The 16946-nt window shown below is 38.4% G+C and overlaps 1 protein-coding gene across 9 annotated transcripts in view; it reads left to right on the forward strand.

The window, feature by feature from the left end:
• The window catches only part of SIPA1L1 (signal induced proliferation associated 1 like 1), a 433967-nt gene that overhangs the window by 206591 nt on the left and 210430 nt on the right, over positions 1–16946 (forward strand). For 7 of the 9 annotated variants that reach the window (XM_030812823.1, XM_030812861.1, XM_030812855.1 and 4 more), the window contains one exon: positions 9464–9525. The gene's annotated coding sequence lies outside the window, so the exon portion shown is untranslated. Of the gene's footprint in view, positions 1–8849; positions 8892–9463; positions 9526–16946 lie in introns of all 9 variants that reach the window. The other 2 variants (XM_030812833.1, XM_030812849.1) reach the window with 1 other exon arrangement.

The raw sequence follows: 16946 nt of genomic DNA on the forward strand, positions 1-16946 counted from the left end.
TTAATTATAGTAAAAAATAATAGTAATGGATTATAACCCACTGAATAAATTGATGAATAACATAAATGTAAGAATGAATAAATGACTAGCTGGGTGTAGTGGCAGCACACACCTATAGTCTTAGTGGCTGAGGACAGGAGGATTTCTTGAGCCCAGGAGATCGAGGCTGCAGTGAACTGTGATTGCACCACTGCACTCAAGCCTGGGTGACAGAGCAAGACCCTGTCTCAAAAAAATTAAAAAACAAATTTTTTTTTGAATAATAAAATGCGTTAACTGAAAGCTTGGTGAGGTACCACATATTTATATAGTTTCAGATTACCTCCATATGAAATGCTTACTAATTACAAAGGGGGAAAGAATAAATTACAGTGGTGGAAGCCTGGCAGATACCACCTTAATCAGTTCATCAAAGTGAACATCATTGGTAAGAATACAAATCAAAATTGTTTGTCACTGATAGGATGCCATGAGAACACAGTATTCTTTCTGTGATATTCTTGCTAGTGTTTTTGCTTATTATTTATTTTTAAATAAATGTTATCTTGAAGTATGATATACACACAGAGCACAGATCATAAGTGGATAGGTCAGTGAATTTCAAAAATTGGACTCATCTATGAAACCAGTCCCGTGATCAAGAAAATGAAGTGTCACTCTAGAAGCCCCTGATGGGACTCCTGTGAATTATAGCAGTGATTCGTTTTGCCTGGTGTTGAACTTTCTGTAAATGGAATTAGGTAGTGTATACTTTTGTATATGGCTTTCTTCTTTCAGCATTACATTCATGATAATTCATGTTACAGGTAGCAGTGTTTCATTACTTTTATTGTTACAGTATTCTGTTATATGGAACTCCTCAATTATTTTTCTTTCCTTATTATTATTTATTTTTGAGACAGGGCCTCGCTCTGTCACCCAGGCTGGAGTGCAGTGGTGTGATCTCAGCTCACTGCAACCTCCATCTCCCAGGCTCACGTGATCCTCCCACCTCAGCCCCCTGAGTAGCTGAGACTACAGGAATGCACCACCATGTTTTGTTAATTTTTAATTTTTTTGTACGGATGGGGTTTCGCCATGTTGCCCGGACTGGTCTCGAACTCCTGGACTCATGCAGTCTGCCTGCCTCAGCCTCCCAAAGTGCTGGGATTACAGGTGTGAGCTGCTGTGCCCAGCCTATCTTTTCTTTCTGCTGCGGATGTACACTGCAGTTGTTTTCAGTTTTGGACTATTAGGAATTGCACAGCTATGAACATCCTTGTTTATGTTGTAGGGGAGAAAGATTTCTTTTTCTTTCCAATGGCCAGGTACATGGCTGACATCCTATCACAAAAGACAGATTAACAAGAGAGAAGCATACAAATTTATTAATACAAGTTTTACGTGACACAGGAGTCTTCAGGAATTTAAGACCCAAAGAAGCAGGGACTTCTCTCTATTTTTATGCTAAATTTGATGATGAGTGGACAGTTGTGCAGAAGTATGATTGGGCAAAGGGAGTATGAGGCAGTGGTAATAAACCAGGCCTATTTGTTCAGCTGCTCCATGTCCCTGTGTCTTCAGAGATAAGGGCATTCCTTTCCTGCAGGTATAGGGAGGGTACCTGTGGAATGAAGGTCTTACGACCTACTTCAGAGGAAGGCTAGAGAATTCTTTTATGGCCTACTTCATAGTAGAAGGACAGGAGAAGGTTGCTTCTGTGGTTTTCTCAAATGCTAAGATGCCGTATTTTGAAGTAGCATGTGCTGAACCTCATTAGTGTCTTTTGCTACAAATATGTGTCTATTTATGCTGGCTGTCTACCTAGGTGTGAAATTGCTGAGTTATGGCATATTCCTATGTTCAACTTGAATAGATGCTGCCGGTTTTCCAAAGGAGCCGTATCAGTTAACACTGCTACCAAAGGTGTAACAGAGTCCCATTTGCTCCACATTCTTAGTGACATGGTTTTAATTTCAGCCATTCCAATGGGTAGGTAGTGGTACCACATTGTGATTTATTTATCGTGACTAATGGGGTCAGTCATTTTTCATCTGACTGTTAACCCTTTATTTGATTGTCATCTTTTGTGTGGTATCACCATTCATCTGCTTTTTAAGTCTGTCATCTGGGATCATTTTCCTCCTGTGCAAAAGTCATATAATTTAGTGTGTGTCTATTGATGGTAAAATCTTGGTTTTGTTTGCCTGAAAATGTTTATTGTTCTAGAAGGAATTATCTCTAGCTATATAATTCTGGGTTGATAGTTCTCTCTCTTAGTTTATTGAAAATAATAGTTCTCTCTCTCTTGTGGCATCCATTGTTGCTTTTGAGAAATAAGCCATCACCTTAATTGGTGTACATTTGTAGGTGATTTTCTTTTCTCTGCTGCTTTTAAGATTGCTTTTTATTTAGTGGTCAGTATTTTTACTTTTATGTCTCTTGGTATTGATTTTTCAATTGCTTCTTGTTTGCTGGCCTTTCTGGATTCAAGGATTGGTGTCATTTATACCAGAGAGTCTCTCCGTTATCTTCTTCTAGTATAGTGTGAGTATCCCTGATCTGAAATGCTTGGGACCAGAAGTGTTTTGGATTTCAGGTTTTTTCAGAGTTTGGAATATTTGTAGTATACTTTCTAGTTGAGCATCCCTATCTGAAAATCTGAAAACCTGAACTCCAGTGAGCATTTCCTTTGAGCATCATGTCAGCACTCAAAAAGTCTGAAGTTTTGGACCATTTCGGATTTCAGATTTTCCGATTTGGAATGGTCAAGTTGCACTCCTTTTAGGCAGATTTTAGTTCTATTCACTCTGTCATCTAAGCTTCTTAATGTCTCTCTTTTTATTTTTATTTTTTTTGAGATGGAGTCTCCCTTTGTTGCCCAGGCTGGAGTGCGGTGGCACGATCTCGGCTCACTGCAACCTCTACCTCTCAGGTTCAAGTGATTCTCCTGCCTCAGCCTCCCGAGTAGTTGGGATTACAGGCTCCACCACCATGCCCAGCTAATTTTTGTATTTTTAGTTGAGATGAGATTTCACCATGTTGGCCAGGCTAGGTGATCTACCCGCCTTGGCCTCCCAAAGTGCTGCAATTACAGGTGTGAGCCACTGCACCTGGCCGTAATCTCTCTTTTAAGGTTTGTATTTTTTTATTTGAGAAACATTCTGGGTAATTTTTCAAGGTCAGTCTTTCATTTCACTGATTCAGTGTTCATGTGTGTCCATTCTGTGATTTATCCACCTAATGAATTTTTTTAAAGTTCAGTTATCACATTTTAAATTTCTCGATGGTTTGGTTCTCTTTCCATTCTGTTTGGTTATTTACAGTCCCTTATTTGCTCATATTTTCAAACTTCTCATTTATACATATATGCATATTTTTTTTTTTTTTAGATATCACACTTTGTTAGCTTTAATATTTGGCATAGAGAGAAAAAGACCTGAAACTAGATTTTAGATGAAGGTTATGACTCAGAATCCCTTGTCTATCCATATTTTTCTTTTTTTCGCTTTTTATTTTGACATAATCTCAGAATTTTTAGAAAAAACTTAGATATGTCAAACAACTTTCATCTACCCTTTGCCCACCTTTCCCAAATGTTAATATCTTACATAACTATAGTAAAATTATCTAAATCAGGTAATTAACCTTGATAGAATACTGCTAACTAATCTGTACACTGCATTTGTTTTTTGTCAGCTGTTCCAATAATGTCTTTTGTTTGGACCGTGGTCCAATCCAGGATCAAACATTGCAGTTAGTTATGTTTCCTTATTTTCTTTAATCTGTGGTGTTTGTCAAATGGTGGTTTTTCTACTTCCATTATCCTTTTTGCATGTGTCCATTAAAATTTTCCTATAAGAAAGAGCTTGGCCTTCTCTTCCATGTACTTACACATTCAGTTATTTGTTTTTTATCACTATGGACTTGTGGATGTTTGTTTTATCCTATGGGTTATAATCCTTTAAATTGTTCCAGATGTGGCCTCTTCAGTTTGTTTCCACTTTCCCCAGCTTTTTTGAGTACTTCCTTACTTTTTGGCACCAGAAGATATTTCGGGCTCACCTGATATTTTCCCTGTCTCAGTTTTGCAGCCAGACATCTCTCCAAGTAGTCCTGGTTCTTTTTATTGAAGGCTGGTGTTTAGAAACCACCGTCTGGGTGCTAATTGTGCTATTAAGATGTAGTTACCCTTAGACTCTCTCAGAGGACAGAGCTAGGAAATGCATATATGTATATATACACATATCTACATTTATCTGTTCCTGTCTATTGAAATACATGTTAAAAATCATGATTTCATAGTGATACCGCTGATTCAAATCGAACACCATGGAATTCATTCTGGCCTTTCTCCTTTCTGTGTTTGTTTTGTCTCTAGCCTCAGTGTCTATTGTAGTCAAGATACTGGCTTCCACAGTGGTTAGTTCTTCTGCATTCCCTTCAGGGTGGTCTTGTGGTTATGTTACGTATTCCTAATGCAGTTTAGTTGTTGCTGTTTATGTTTCACTTTAGGTTCCCCTTATATACTGGTTGATGTTAATTGTTTGCTTTTTTTATTTTGTGAAACATTACCATGGTTCTAAATGTCAAAACTATGCAAAAAGATATATTTTGAGACATGCCACTTCCTCCTCTATTCCTTGTATTCCATTCTTATTCCCCGGTTCCCACTCCCATGGTTCCATAATGCTTGTAAGATAAAATTCAAACTTTAGTGTGATTGACAAGTCCTTTCATCATCTCAGTTTTATTTATTTGTTTATTTTTATATAGAGATGAAGTCTCACTATGTTGCCAAGGCTGGTCTCAAACTCCTAGGCCCAAGTAGCCTCCTGCCTTGGCCTCCCAAAGTGCTGGGATTATAAGCATGATCAGCTGCACCTGGCCACATCTCAGTTTAAGCTTGTCCTTCTACATCACATTCTGGTTGTCTCAGATTTCTCATTATACCTCAGATATGACCGACTCATTCATGTCTCCATGCATACGTTCTCTCCCTCTGCCTAGAGTGATACTTCTATTCTCCTAACCTTGCCTATCTGTAATCATTCAAAACTTATTTCCATTCTTACCTCTATGGGAAGACTTCCTTTCCTTATTTTCTTTTCACTTGCCTTTTACTCGCCCTACATTTAATAATCTTGCTCTGTCACCCAGGCTGGAGTGAAGAGGCATGATCATGGCTCACTGCAGCCTCAACCTCCCGGGCTCAAGTGATCCTCTTACCTCAGCCTCCTCAGGACTACAGGCTCACACCACCACGCCTGGCTAATTTTTGTATTTTTTGTAGAGATGGGGTTTTGCCATGTAGCCCAACTGACTTTTTATTTTTTTTGAGACGGAGTCTTGCTCTTGCCCAGGCTGGAGTGCGGTGATGTGATCTCGGCTCACTGCAAGCTCCACCTCCTGGGTTCAAGCAATTATCCTGCCTCAGCCCCCTGAGTAGCTGGGACTACAGGCGCCCGCCACCACACCCGGCTAATTTTTTTATGTTTTTAGTAGAGACAGGGTTTCACTGTGTTAGTGTACACTCATACTGTGTTAGCCAGGATGGTCTCCATCTCCTGACCTCGTGATCCGCCCGCCTCGGCCTCCCAAAGTGTTGGGATTATAGGCGTGAGCCACTGTGCCTGGCCTGTAGTGACTAGATTTCAATTATTTTCACCTTCTTTTCTTTATTTCTTCTCTTTTCATTTCACTAATGACATAAGCCCATACAATAGAACGTAAATCCTTATAATGTGAAAACATGTCGGCTTAGAAAGTCAAGACTGTATCATTGCCATGTTTGCTACTTCACTTGAAAAGTTGAAACTTCCTATGTAATCTGTTAGATTGGAAGAAATTGTTGTACCAGAAATAAATCCCTTCATCAGTCTTTTAAGAGCCTTAGTAAGCTTTTAAATTGTCGTTATTTTTAATGTCCAAAAGGCAAGTTCAGTGACCTTCCAAATTGTGTTTCTAAGCTGTTTGTGTTACTTTTTAAATTCTGTATTGCTTACTTAGCAGATTATGTTAAAATGCAGGGACTTATTTCTACCAGTCTCTTCACCCATCTGTTACTTTCCTTCCTCGCTCTGTATTGCATTTACCTCCTGCCACTCCTGTGTATGCTATCTAATCATAGCTCGTTCTCAAGTCTTACATGAAACTTGGAAGAGGAGTTTAGTTGCGATGCAGACATCACACTGTAGATGTGAAGGGAAAGCTTCAGGAACTTGCTTTGTGAGGGCACAAGGCTTGCATTGCATCAGTATTTGAATCTGGGTATAGCACACTATGAGAAAGCATCCACTTAGTAATGTGTCCCATATTGTTTATTTATAATAATTACTGAAATGTTTTACTTTTTTTCTTCAGAATGAAGACAAGTACATCAGAAATTTATACCTTAATGAATTTTCCCAAATTGAACATAGTCATGAAACTACCACTCAAATCAGGGAATCTAATATTATTAGCCCACCAAATTTCCCCCGCTTTTCCTTCTCCCAGTCTGTATTTTCCTCTACATCCTATACTCAGTGGAAACTATTATTCCGACTTACATAGTTTTACCTATTACTGAACTTTATAAAACAGAATCATACAGTATATCCTTTCATGCGTCTGGCTTCTTTGTCTCAACAGTATGTTTGTGAGATTTATCAGTGTTCTTGTATTAGTTATGGTTCATTTATATTCATTGCTGTGTAGCAGGCAAAACTAAGGCTGGTGGACTGGCTGTTTTTGTAAATAAAGTTTTATTGGAACACAGCCAAGCCCATATTGTCTGTGGCTGCTTTTGTACTCCAAAGGCAGGTTTGAGCAGATGTGACAGGGACAGAGACTTTATGGCCTGCAAAGCCTGAAATATTTACTATTTGGCCCTTTACAGGAAAAGAAAAAATCCTGATTCCTGCTCCGTAGTATTCCATTATATGAATATTCCACAATTTGTTACTGGATTTCGGCTATTACAACTAACAGTTATTGGAAAATTATTGTATGGGATCTATGTATGCACATTCCTAGGAGGCATTTACCTAGGAGTGGAATTGCTGGGTTGCAGGGTATGTTTATATTCTGCTTTATTGGATACTGCCAAACAGCTTTACGGTTTATATTCCCATCAGCATTGTGTGAGAGTTGAATTGCTGCACATCCTAAGGCTTGGTGTTGTCAGATTTTAAAATTTCAGCCATTTTCATCATTATGTAATTTTATTTCATTGTAGTTTTAGTTTGTATTTCCATGGTGATGCATGAAGTTGAACACCTTTTTATATGCTTATTAGCCATTTTTATATTCTGTTTGGGTGGCTTGTCTTTTTCTTCTCCCCCCAGAGACAGAGTCTTGCTCTGGTTGGGATGTGGTGATGCAATTAGAGCTCACTGCACCCTCGGACTCCTGGGGTCAAGCGATCCACCTGCTTCAGCCTCCCAAATAGCTGGGACTATAGGCGCACACCACTATGCCTAGCTTTTTATTTTTATTTATTTTTATTTTTTAAACCAAGGAAAATGTTGAATTTTTTTTATTTTTTAATTTTTTTTGTAGTGACAGGGTCTTGCTATGTTGCCCAGGCTGTTCTCAAACTCCTGGGCTCAAGCGATCCTCCTTCCTCAGCCTCCCAAAACGCTGGGATTACAGACATGAGCTACTGTGCACAGCCCTCTTATTAATTTGTAAGGAGTTCTTTATATGTTCTGAATCAGTCCTTTGGTAGATATATGTATTGCAAATATTTCCTTCTGTTTTGAGGCTTCCACTTTTCTTCTTTTAATGCTTTAAAAAAATTTTTTAAAAGCTTATTAACTATAATGAATACAGCAACATGGCTGAATCTCACACACACTAAGGCAAGTGAAGTTAGACACTGTATTTGTGGATACGTGGACAGTGGTCCTCAGCCTTGTCATCATACTACCTGGAAACTTCATTGTCTTAAAGCTTAGTTAGACTTTTATGTTTTTCAGTCCCTCTTAATTGAAAGTGTGGTTTGTTATATAGTTATGTGGCCCGAGGTTTGGATAAGGACAGAGTTCTTATTTTTCCTTTTTTTTTTTTTTTTTTTTTTTTTTTTTATTTGAGACAGAGTCTCGCTCTATCGTCCAGGCTGGAGGAGTGCAGCAGCACAATCTCAGCTCACTGTAACCTCCGCCTCCCAGGTTCAAGCGATTTTCGTGCCTTGGCCCCCAGAGTAGTTGGGATTACAGGCGTGAGCCATTGTACCGGCTATTATCTTTCCCTTTTGAATATTAAAAGCAATCCCAGGGTCTTAAGAATCTCAAATTCTATGGGTGTGTTTGTTCAGCACTCCATAGTGTGCTGAATATTCATAGATTTTACTAAATCAGATGATGCAGTGTCAGATATTGGAATCGTATTTTTGCATTTTTTTCTCCTGAGAACTGTTTCCTCAGATCTTCAAGTTAAGGAATTTGGAAATTGAAGCTGATTTATCTAGCTTTAAATTGCGTTGGATTGAACAGGTTAGTTGTGTCTTGTAGTGAGTAGACTACATGATTTTTGAGGTCTGTTTAATAATTCTATTTTTCAGCTGGGCGCAGTGTCTCACGTCTGTAATCCTAGCACTTTGGGAGGCCAAGGCAGGTGGATTACCTGAGGTCAGGGATTCGAGACCTGTCTGGGCAATATGGTGAAACCTTGTCTCTACTGAAAATACAAAAATTAGCTGGGCATGATGGTGTGCGCCTCTAGTTCCAGCTACTCGGTAGGCTGGGCAGGAGAATTGCTTGAACCTGGGAGGCAGAGGTTGTAGTGAGCCAAGATTGTGCCACTGCACTCTAGCCTGGGTGACAGAATGATACTCCATCTCAAAAAGAGAAAAATAATAATTCTATTTTTTCCCCTTTTTGTTTCAGCTTTATAAATAGCAGTCCAGGGCAACAGTACTTGATAAAAAGGTATTTTGTTTGTTTTGGTTTGTTACGGTCAGCTCTACAAAGATGCACGTGACCTTAAAAATATTTAGAAATATTTTAATACTACAGACAGGTCGGGCGCGGTGGCTCATGCCTGTAATCCCAGCACTTTGGGAGGCTGAGGCGGGCGGATCACCTGAGGTTGGGAGTTCGAGACCAGCCTGACCAACATGGAGAAACCTCGTCTCTACTAAAAATACAAAATTAGCCGGGCGTGGTGGCACACGCCTGTAATCTCAGCTACTAGGGAGGTTGAGGCAGGAGAATCGCTTGAACCTGGGAGGCGGAGGTTGCGGTGAGCCAAGATCGCACCATTGCCTTCCAGCCTAGGCAACAAGAGTGAAACTCTGTCTTTAAAAAAAAAAAAAGAAAGAAATATTATAATACTAGAGACGTTTTTCTCCAATGTCTAATTTAAAAGCAACTGTTTACCTTAGAAAGGCTGGTTTGCCTCTTCTGGATCAAAGATAAGACCTGTGAAAGTTATACAGCTATTGTATTTTAGTGAAATTTATTGTGTACTTAACCAGGTTTTTTTTCTAATTTTATTTCAGGTTATACCTTATTGGTGTGGATGTTGCTGTCTAAATTTCGGTAGCCATGGCACAAGAATATAGTAAGTACTATGCCGTACTTCCTATGACCTACCTGTTTTACAAAGTGTTGATTTTCTGTGTTTAAATTTCTGATTAGAGAAATGAAAACATAGAAACAAAATTTTTAAAAATCTACTTTTCTCAAAGAGATGAAGTCATTTGTTATCTGCTTTTTGAATCTGTAACTTTATATACAAATACAGTGTAATAGTGATTTATTTCGTATTCTGATACAGTATTGCTCAGGCTATTCCCTGTAAATAGTACTGACTGAACATTAGGGTTGGATCCATATCATGCATCCCATCTATTCCTCATGTTATGGGGTTGAAGAACTGACTGCAGCTCGCCCTGATTAGGAGCAATCTCATTTCTGCCTTGTCCATGATTGACTCATGAACTCTGGCTGCATCCGTGAGTGCTGAGTGTTACCTGGCCAGGGGGATGGTTTCAGAGATGGTCCTGTAATCCTTTTCTACCCAGCGTGGCTCCAATGTGGGTTTGCCTGGAGCTTCTGGCAGAAGGCCTCTCATGGTTAGGACAGAGCTGCCTCTTTCTTCTGGATGTTGTTGTGTGCTGGTGTGAGGTCTGGTGTAGCTGCAGCGTTCTGGCTTCCGGACTGAGTGAGAAGCCACACAGGGTGGAGGACGGAGTCCAGAATCACAAGGAAACCAGCCCTGAAGCTTGCCCTTTCTCTTGACGTCCAAGCATTTGAGCCAGTACATTTCCTTTTTATTTAAGCCAGTTTGAGTTAGGAGCCAAAACAGCCTAAGTGATTCACTTAATCTCCATTTTATTTTTAGTAATCCATTAGTTTCTCCCTGGGGAAATGTGGGAGTAATTGCAAAGCAAGGCAAAATAATACCATTAAATTAAACTGGCAGAGTGTGTTGGTGTTGACTGGCATACTCTTCACTCTTAACAGTTAGCAGGTAGTGATTTAGTATTCAAAGACATGAGAATAAAATATATCACTTTCAGATTCTACCCCACCCCCACACCCCCAGAAGGTTTTGTGTCCTAATCAACCGACTTGTGCTGTGAATGCTAAAAAGGGTCTTGGATACTGGCAAAATCCTCCCTTTGTATAGGTAGGTGCATATTTGGCAGTGCAGACTTGTTCTTTGTGTTTTCTTAGAACAGTCTATACCCTTCTAATTCCTTATTTGTTTTTGTTCTTGAAAAATTAGTAGGAATATTTCAAATACAAAAAGCATATAAGGCATAACACAAATGTCCTTACTCCAGCTCCTTTTTTGATTAGCAGACAAACAAAATCCATGTTGCCTCTCCTCAACACTCTATAGAGAAATCGAATGTTTACCAATTCCATTGAACATTAAAAAACCAGGATATTTCTCCCTAACAGCAGTTCCCTTTCTTTATCCCCAAGAAGCCACTATCCTGGTTTTGGTCTTTATTATTCCCATGCATTTGTTTGTGCTCTTCCCACATAATGTATTGTATGATTTTTGGATGCTTTTTAACTTTGAGTAAATGTAGATGCTATGTGCATTTATTACTCAGAATCATAAGGGAGTTTAGAATAAATTGAGGATCACTGAAAGAGGCTATAAATCTGTTGTTAGGTACTTGTGAAAAGATCTATTATTAGGTATCCTAGTGATCTGTGATAGAATGTTTTACATTTTGAATGGTCGATGAGTTTGAACCAACATGTTGATAGCTTTCTGTCTTATCTACTAATACGAAGCACTTTTCTCTGGTAATTGGCCTACCATTGAGTTCACTCTCTGTGTCTGCTTCTACACTCCTGTGCAGGTGTGGAATGTGCAGGATACTTACAGATCAATTGTGTCATTAATGAGCTTTTCAGAATGTGTTGGTTGCTGTTTCATTTAAATAGCTCTATTCATTCTGTAGTCCAAATGATGCTTCTGGCATCATTTTTCTGCATTGTGAGAATTCGCCATTATGCCTACAAAATTTACTTCTTTTACTTCTTTTTTTTTTTTTTTTTTTCTAAATTTGTCAGTTTGTCACTATGTTACTTTGTACTGGTAGCAGTAGTATAGAAGAGGGTTGCGCACCTGTCAGGTTGCACCTCGAAATAGTACTGTATATCAGTCATCTGGGAGCCTCCTTGGAAATCTTTGTTGTGCCCTTATGTCCCTTGTGACCCAATATTGGGTCTTAGGGATCATTTTGTATCTTGTTCTTGTGTGAAATGTATCTTTTTTTTGTTTGCTTTTGCTTTTGTTTTTGTTGTTTTGTTTTTTGAGACGGTCTCACTCTGTTGCCCAGGCGGGAGTACAGTGGTGCAATCTCAGCTCATTGCAGCCTCAACCTCCCAGGCTTAAGTGATCTTCCCACCTCAGCCTCCCAATTAGCTGAGAATACAGGCGTGATGAACCACCAAGTTTGGGTAATATTTTATATTTTTTGTCTGCCTCAGTCTCCAAGAGTGCTAGAATTACAAATGTGAGCCACCATGCCTGGCCTGAAATGAATCTTAAGTCATTTAAATTTTGCATTCAAAAAGCTAATTCCCTTACTATTGGGGGAGTCATATTACCCTTTGCTCTTGTTTGGAATGTTGCCTCCATGAAACTGAATAGGCAGTTCCATTCAAAAATCATTAATCCTTTCAACTTGGGAACCTAATTACTGATAAAGTATCAGAGAAAAATTTACAACAATATAATTTCTGTTTTTTCTTTTTGAGTGCCATTTTTACTTAAATGTTTAACATTTGAAAAAAAGTGAACTCAAAAGATTTTTTCCCCTTTAATTTATACATATTATGTCCATGTTGCAGGAAGGAAAACATTAACATCTTTTGTTGAAATTGTTTGAAGATCTTACACTTTGTGAATGCATTTGTTGTTGTGTAATACATTTTGTGTGCATTTTCTTTTTTAAAAAATGTGCATGTTATAGTTGGGTTTTAAGGGGAAAAGCCTATTGAAAATTTTCTTTGAAAAATCAATTCGGTGAACTGATATTACTCTTCTTTGTTTGTTTCTTGTGGAATGGAGTCTTCTTCTTTTTATATATGAAAGGACTTGTATATATATTAAAGGCATACAAAAGGACTTGTGTAAATATGGAAAGTGGTACAAAAACTTGGCTTGTTTTTGTACCACCAGATGAAATGCTGCCTTTGTGGGGAACGGCCCTCCGGGCTGAGGGAGCTTCTAGACACTGACTCAGATCTGTAATTTAGGTCTTGCTCTCCGCACCCTTGTTGACTTGAAAGCACTGGCCATAGACCATTTAGTCTGGAAAAGCAATATTACATGAATCATCTAAATTGGCACAAATTATCCAGAATGCTACTAAATGTTTTCTACTCTTCTGTGATTGAGAGAATTAGAAAAGGAGACTTGTTCCTTAAAAGTATTATAGAGGGTATTATACATTGATAAAAGTAAATTTTTTTCCCTGGATAGAATGAAAAGCAGTGGAATATTTTACATTTGTAAGCAGTTCTAATCTCATGGATCAGTTTTAGGAGATTTCTCCATGCTTCCCATACTATTTTCCTTTGTGAGAAAGTAGGAAGTGTGGCCTGTCTTCCAGCTCCCGTTTATTTCTCCACTCAGACCTTTTAGACCTGTCTTGCCATCTGCAGCCTCTCCTTAACCTCTACAGGGTGGTGGAGGCAGGGGAAATCCTGGAAATGTACATTGTATCTGTTTTGCATCCTCCTAACTAGTCTCACAAATCAGTATCTCAGTATTTAGAATGGAAATTTGATACTCCTCTCTTCACTTTCTTAAAATGTTGGGTCGGTAGACTTATTGAGACCTGTTAGGTACCTGGCAATGAAGTGGGTGAAAGTCATTTTTTTGGTGTGTTTGCTAAGTAGTAAGTTGACAGTGTTTCAATTTATTTTTAAGAAATCAAAAGTTTTCTTACTTTTTCTCAATTTACTTTATAACAAGACTTTAAAATAATTATATTCTGAAGTTGAAAGCATTTGTAAGTCACTTAGGAATAGACATAAAATGAAGACTTTTCCTAGATAGATTACCCTTCTTCATTTTTTTCTGATAATTTATTAGGAGTGTTTACCAGCCCTTCTCTCCCAGCCCTATGTCTGCTCTAAAGAGAAAAAGGACAAGCAAATTTATTCATTCAGCAGCAAAAAGCCAAATTTTCAACTTGTAATGTGAGTTGGCTTTTTAATATGTGAATAAACCCTTATTTTCATGTTGGAATATATGTGAGCAGGCATCTCAGAGGAATGCGTCTTTGGCAGTAAGTAGAAGAAAGCCACAGCTCACTATGTAATTTTGTGTTGTGAAGGCATAACTGCCATTTTGTGTCTGCGGTTGTACCTGCACATGCTTGTGATTCAGGTTGTCTTTGTTAGTATACAGCATTGCTATTTGTCAGACCTTGCTACTTTCATTTTGGAATTGTTGAAAATCACATATTCAAATTATAAAATTGTTAGAACATTTGCTGAGTTAAATTGAAAGACTTTAGAGTGAGTTTCTAAAAAACTGATTGGTAAAAGATTTCATCAGTCAGTACCCTTGATAAAATTCCTCATTAGGTGGGTAGGTGAATATTTTTTCCCTAATATAAATTACAAAAACCTTCATTTAGGCTGTATTTACAAAGAGTGCCAGTTTGGCTGAGTGCTGTGACTCATGGCTGTAATCCCAGTACATTGGGAGGCCAAGGTGGGAGGATTGCTTGGAGGCCAGGAGTTTGAGACCAGCCTGGGCAATATAGTGAGACCCCATCTCTACAAAAAATAAAAATAAGAAAAGGGTGCTAGTTCACTAAGAATTGTGATCCTGTTTGTCACAGAACTTTCTTAGTACCCAGTTAACCTTTCACTTAATCTCTTTTGGCAATTGTAAGCCAAGAGACCATGCCTCAGTACCAAAAACAAATCATCCAACCTCATTACCCTTGGTTTGCATTTGTATAAATAATTGGGTCATTAGCCAGTATGTAAATGGAGGGGCATGAAAGGTTGACCTTAGTGGGAATTTAACAATACTTTATGGCTTCTAGATTAACTCGGGTAAATTATTTATTCGTGGCAGCAAATATCTTTTGTTTGTGGGTGCAGTGCTGTAAGACCTCAATCAAGACTTCTAGAGTTCTTAATGGGTAGGAAAATATCTAAAAGAGTTTTATGCATGATTATATCATATTCCATCTGGTAAGAGATACTTTCCCAATTTTGTGAATGAATGGTAATCCCTGATGAAAGATTCCCAACCTCATTTTTTAAAAAAAATTCCTTCTCAAACCAATTGAATAAAATTAGTCTGGCCTATGGAGTTAGGTGCCCCCTTTGTAAAATGGAAAGCTTTGTGAAACAGTGTGTGCAGAGAGACCATCTGTCTCTATTTCTATCTGAATATTGGCTCCTTCCCTAAATTTGATGGTATCCCCATTGTATTACTATGCAGTGGCCTCAATTAAAAGATGGAGAAGCCAATGTACATTCATCTGTTCTGCATGTGTATAGAGTCTGTTGATCGTAAAGATTTAGGCCAAGATCCAGCATTCATTGTTACTATAATTTGATCCTTTAGTTGTATTTTGATGATCACTTGGAATAACATTCAGTTGTATTCGTTCAGAGCATCAAGGAAAATCTCATTTAATACGCTATTCTCAACAAATGTTTAAAATAACTGTTACAAAAATAATACATACTATTAAAAAAGTAGAAAATGCAGATAAACATAAAGACAAAAATGAAAACCATCTATAATTTTACCATCCAAAAGTGGCCATTACTAACATAGGCTAATAATAGGTTATCACAGAACACAGAGCACACCACTGAGAAGGGGCAGGGGGACCCTATGCCAATGATTAATAAGGTACTGGCTGGAGATGATGGCAGCTAGAAACTCTTAAATACCTATGTATGATGTGTGTTAGACTTAGTGTCTTCTAAACTGGAAGTATTTATTAGCTGTGTTCATTTTATTTAAGATAAAAGAAAGCACCTCTTGAAGGAGTAACTGCCCTATTCGGGTTGACTTTTTTTCCATTGATTTTTTAGGAAGTGTTTTTCTTATGCAGGGCATGTTTCTCTATGTAAGCAGAATTTTCCTCTTGATTCTTAAGTGAAGGGATAATATAAAATGAGCTGCTATATAGAAAGAGTAGAATAATAACATACTTTTAAAAGGAATGCCTTCTGCTCCTCTGATGGAAAGATAGGAAAGTCAAGTCACCAGAAGCTGCATGTGGTTATTATCAAGGGATAACTGAATGTCAGAATCCCTCCTAGGTTTTTTTTTTTCCTTTTTCTTTTCTTTTGAGACAGAGTCTCGTTCTGTCACCCAGGCTGGTGTGCAGTGGCACAGTCTCAGCTCACTGCAACCTCCGCCTCCCAGGTTCAAGCAGTTCTCCTGCCTCAGCCTCCTGAGTAGCTGGGATGACAGGCATGCACCACCACACCCAGCTATTTTTTTTTTTTAGTAGACAAGGGGTTTCACCATGTTGACCAGGCTGTTTTCAAACTCCTGGCCTCAAGTGACCTGCCCATCTGGGCCTCACAAAATGCTGGGATTACAGGCATGGGCCACCGCACCTGGTTCCTCCTAGATTTTTAAAAATGGTGTGTCTGTAACCTGCTACATCCTATCTGATGTCCCGCTTCTTCTATCTGTTGCCTCGCCATCCTATGGCAGCTTCACATAACTTAACAATGCTACATTGTAAAATCTAAGGAATTCTGTGCTAAGATCTCTGATTATTCCACTAACATTCTCTCATCCTTCAATTTACAATAACTTTAAAAAACAAAAAAAAGAGTCTGGCTTTCAAATCATTACACTACAAAGGTTTATGTAAGCAACAGTCGTCTCCCTGCATATGAAAGTAGTTGTCCTTTGTGCTGTTTTGATGGCTTCCGAGTGCTTGTTTGTTGGTTTCCTTCTCTGATGCTCAGGATAGGTTAGTATGCCACAATGCTCTTAACTTCCAATGGGCTTCTTTTAAGTGTTTACGCTTAACAGAAGCTTTCTGTATGAGCAATAATGTACTTCAACCAGTTGGTCAGTGATGATCCCCACAGTTTGTTGTCTTGAAGCCATTGTGGTATAAACAGAGCAAATGATGAGAGCTTTGTCCTCTGCCCTCTCTTCCAAGTAAAGAGTGTAAAAGTTGTTTTAAAGGAAGTCTGCATTTTGTGGTATCATTCAGTTTTGGAACAGTGTCTATTTAGATTTTAGCCTGGAATTCTTTTGGAAACTCCACCCCTGGAAGAAAATGATTTTTAAAAGAATGTGTTTCAGCAGCTGTTAATGTCAGCAGCAAGAACATAGCACTGTCTTGGAAGATCTTTTGGTTATACAACAGTAGCTTGCTGGATTTCACTTCTGCAGTTGCAAGTCCCTTCCATTGAGAGACTGATTTAAATTAGGCAAATATTGCCAAGTTTTAAATTATAATGTTGAATTGTTGGAAAATGCTCAAATTTTGATTCTCTGGT

This window comes from Nomascus leucogenys, chromosome 1a, assembly GCF_006542625.1.
Source record: "Nomascus leucogenys isolate Asia chromosome 1a, Asia_NLE_v1, whole genome shotgun sequence".
Lineage (NCBI taxonomy): Eukaryota > Metazoa > Chordata > Mammalia > Primates > Hylobatidae > Nomascus > Nomascus leucogenys.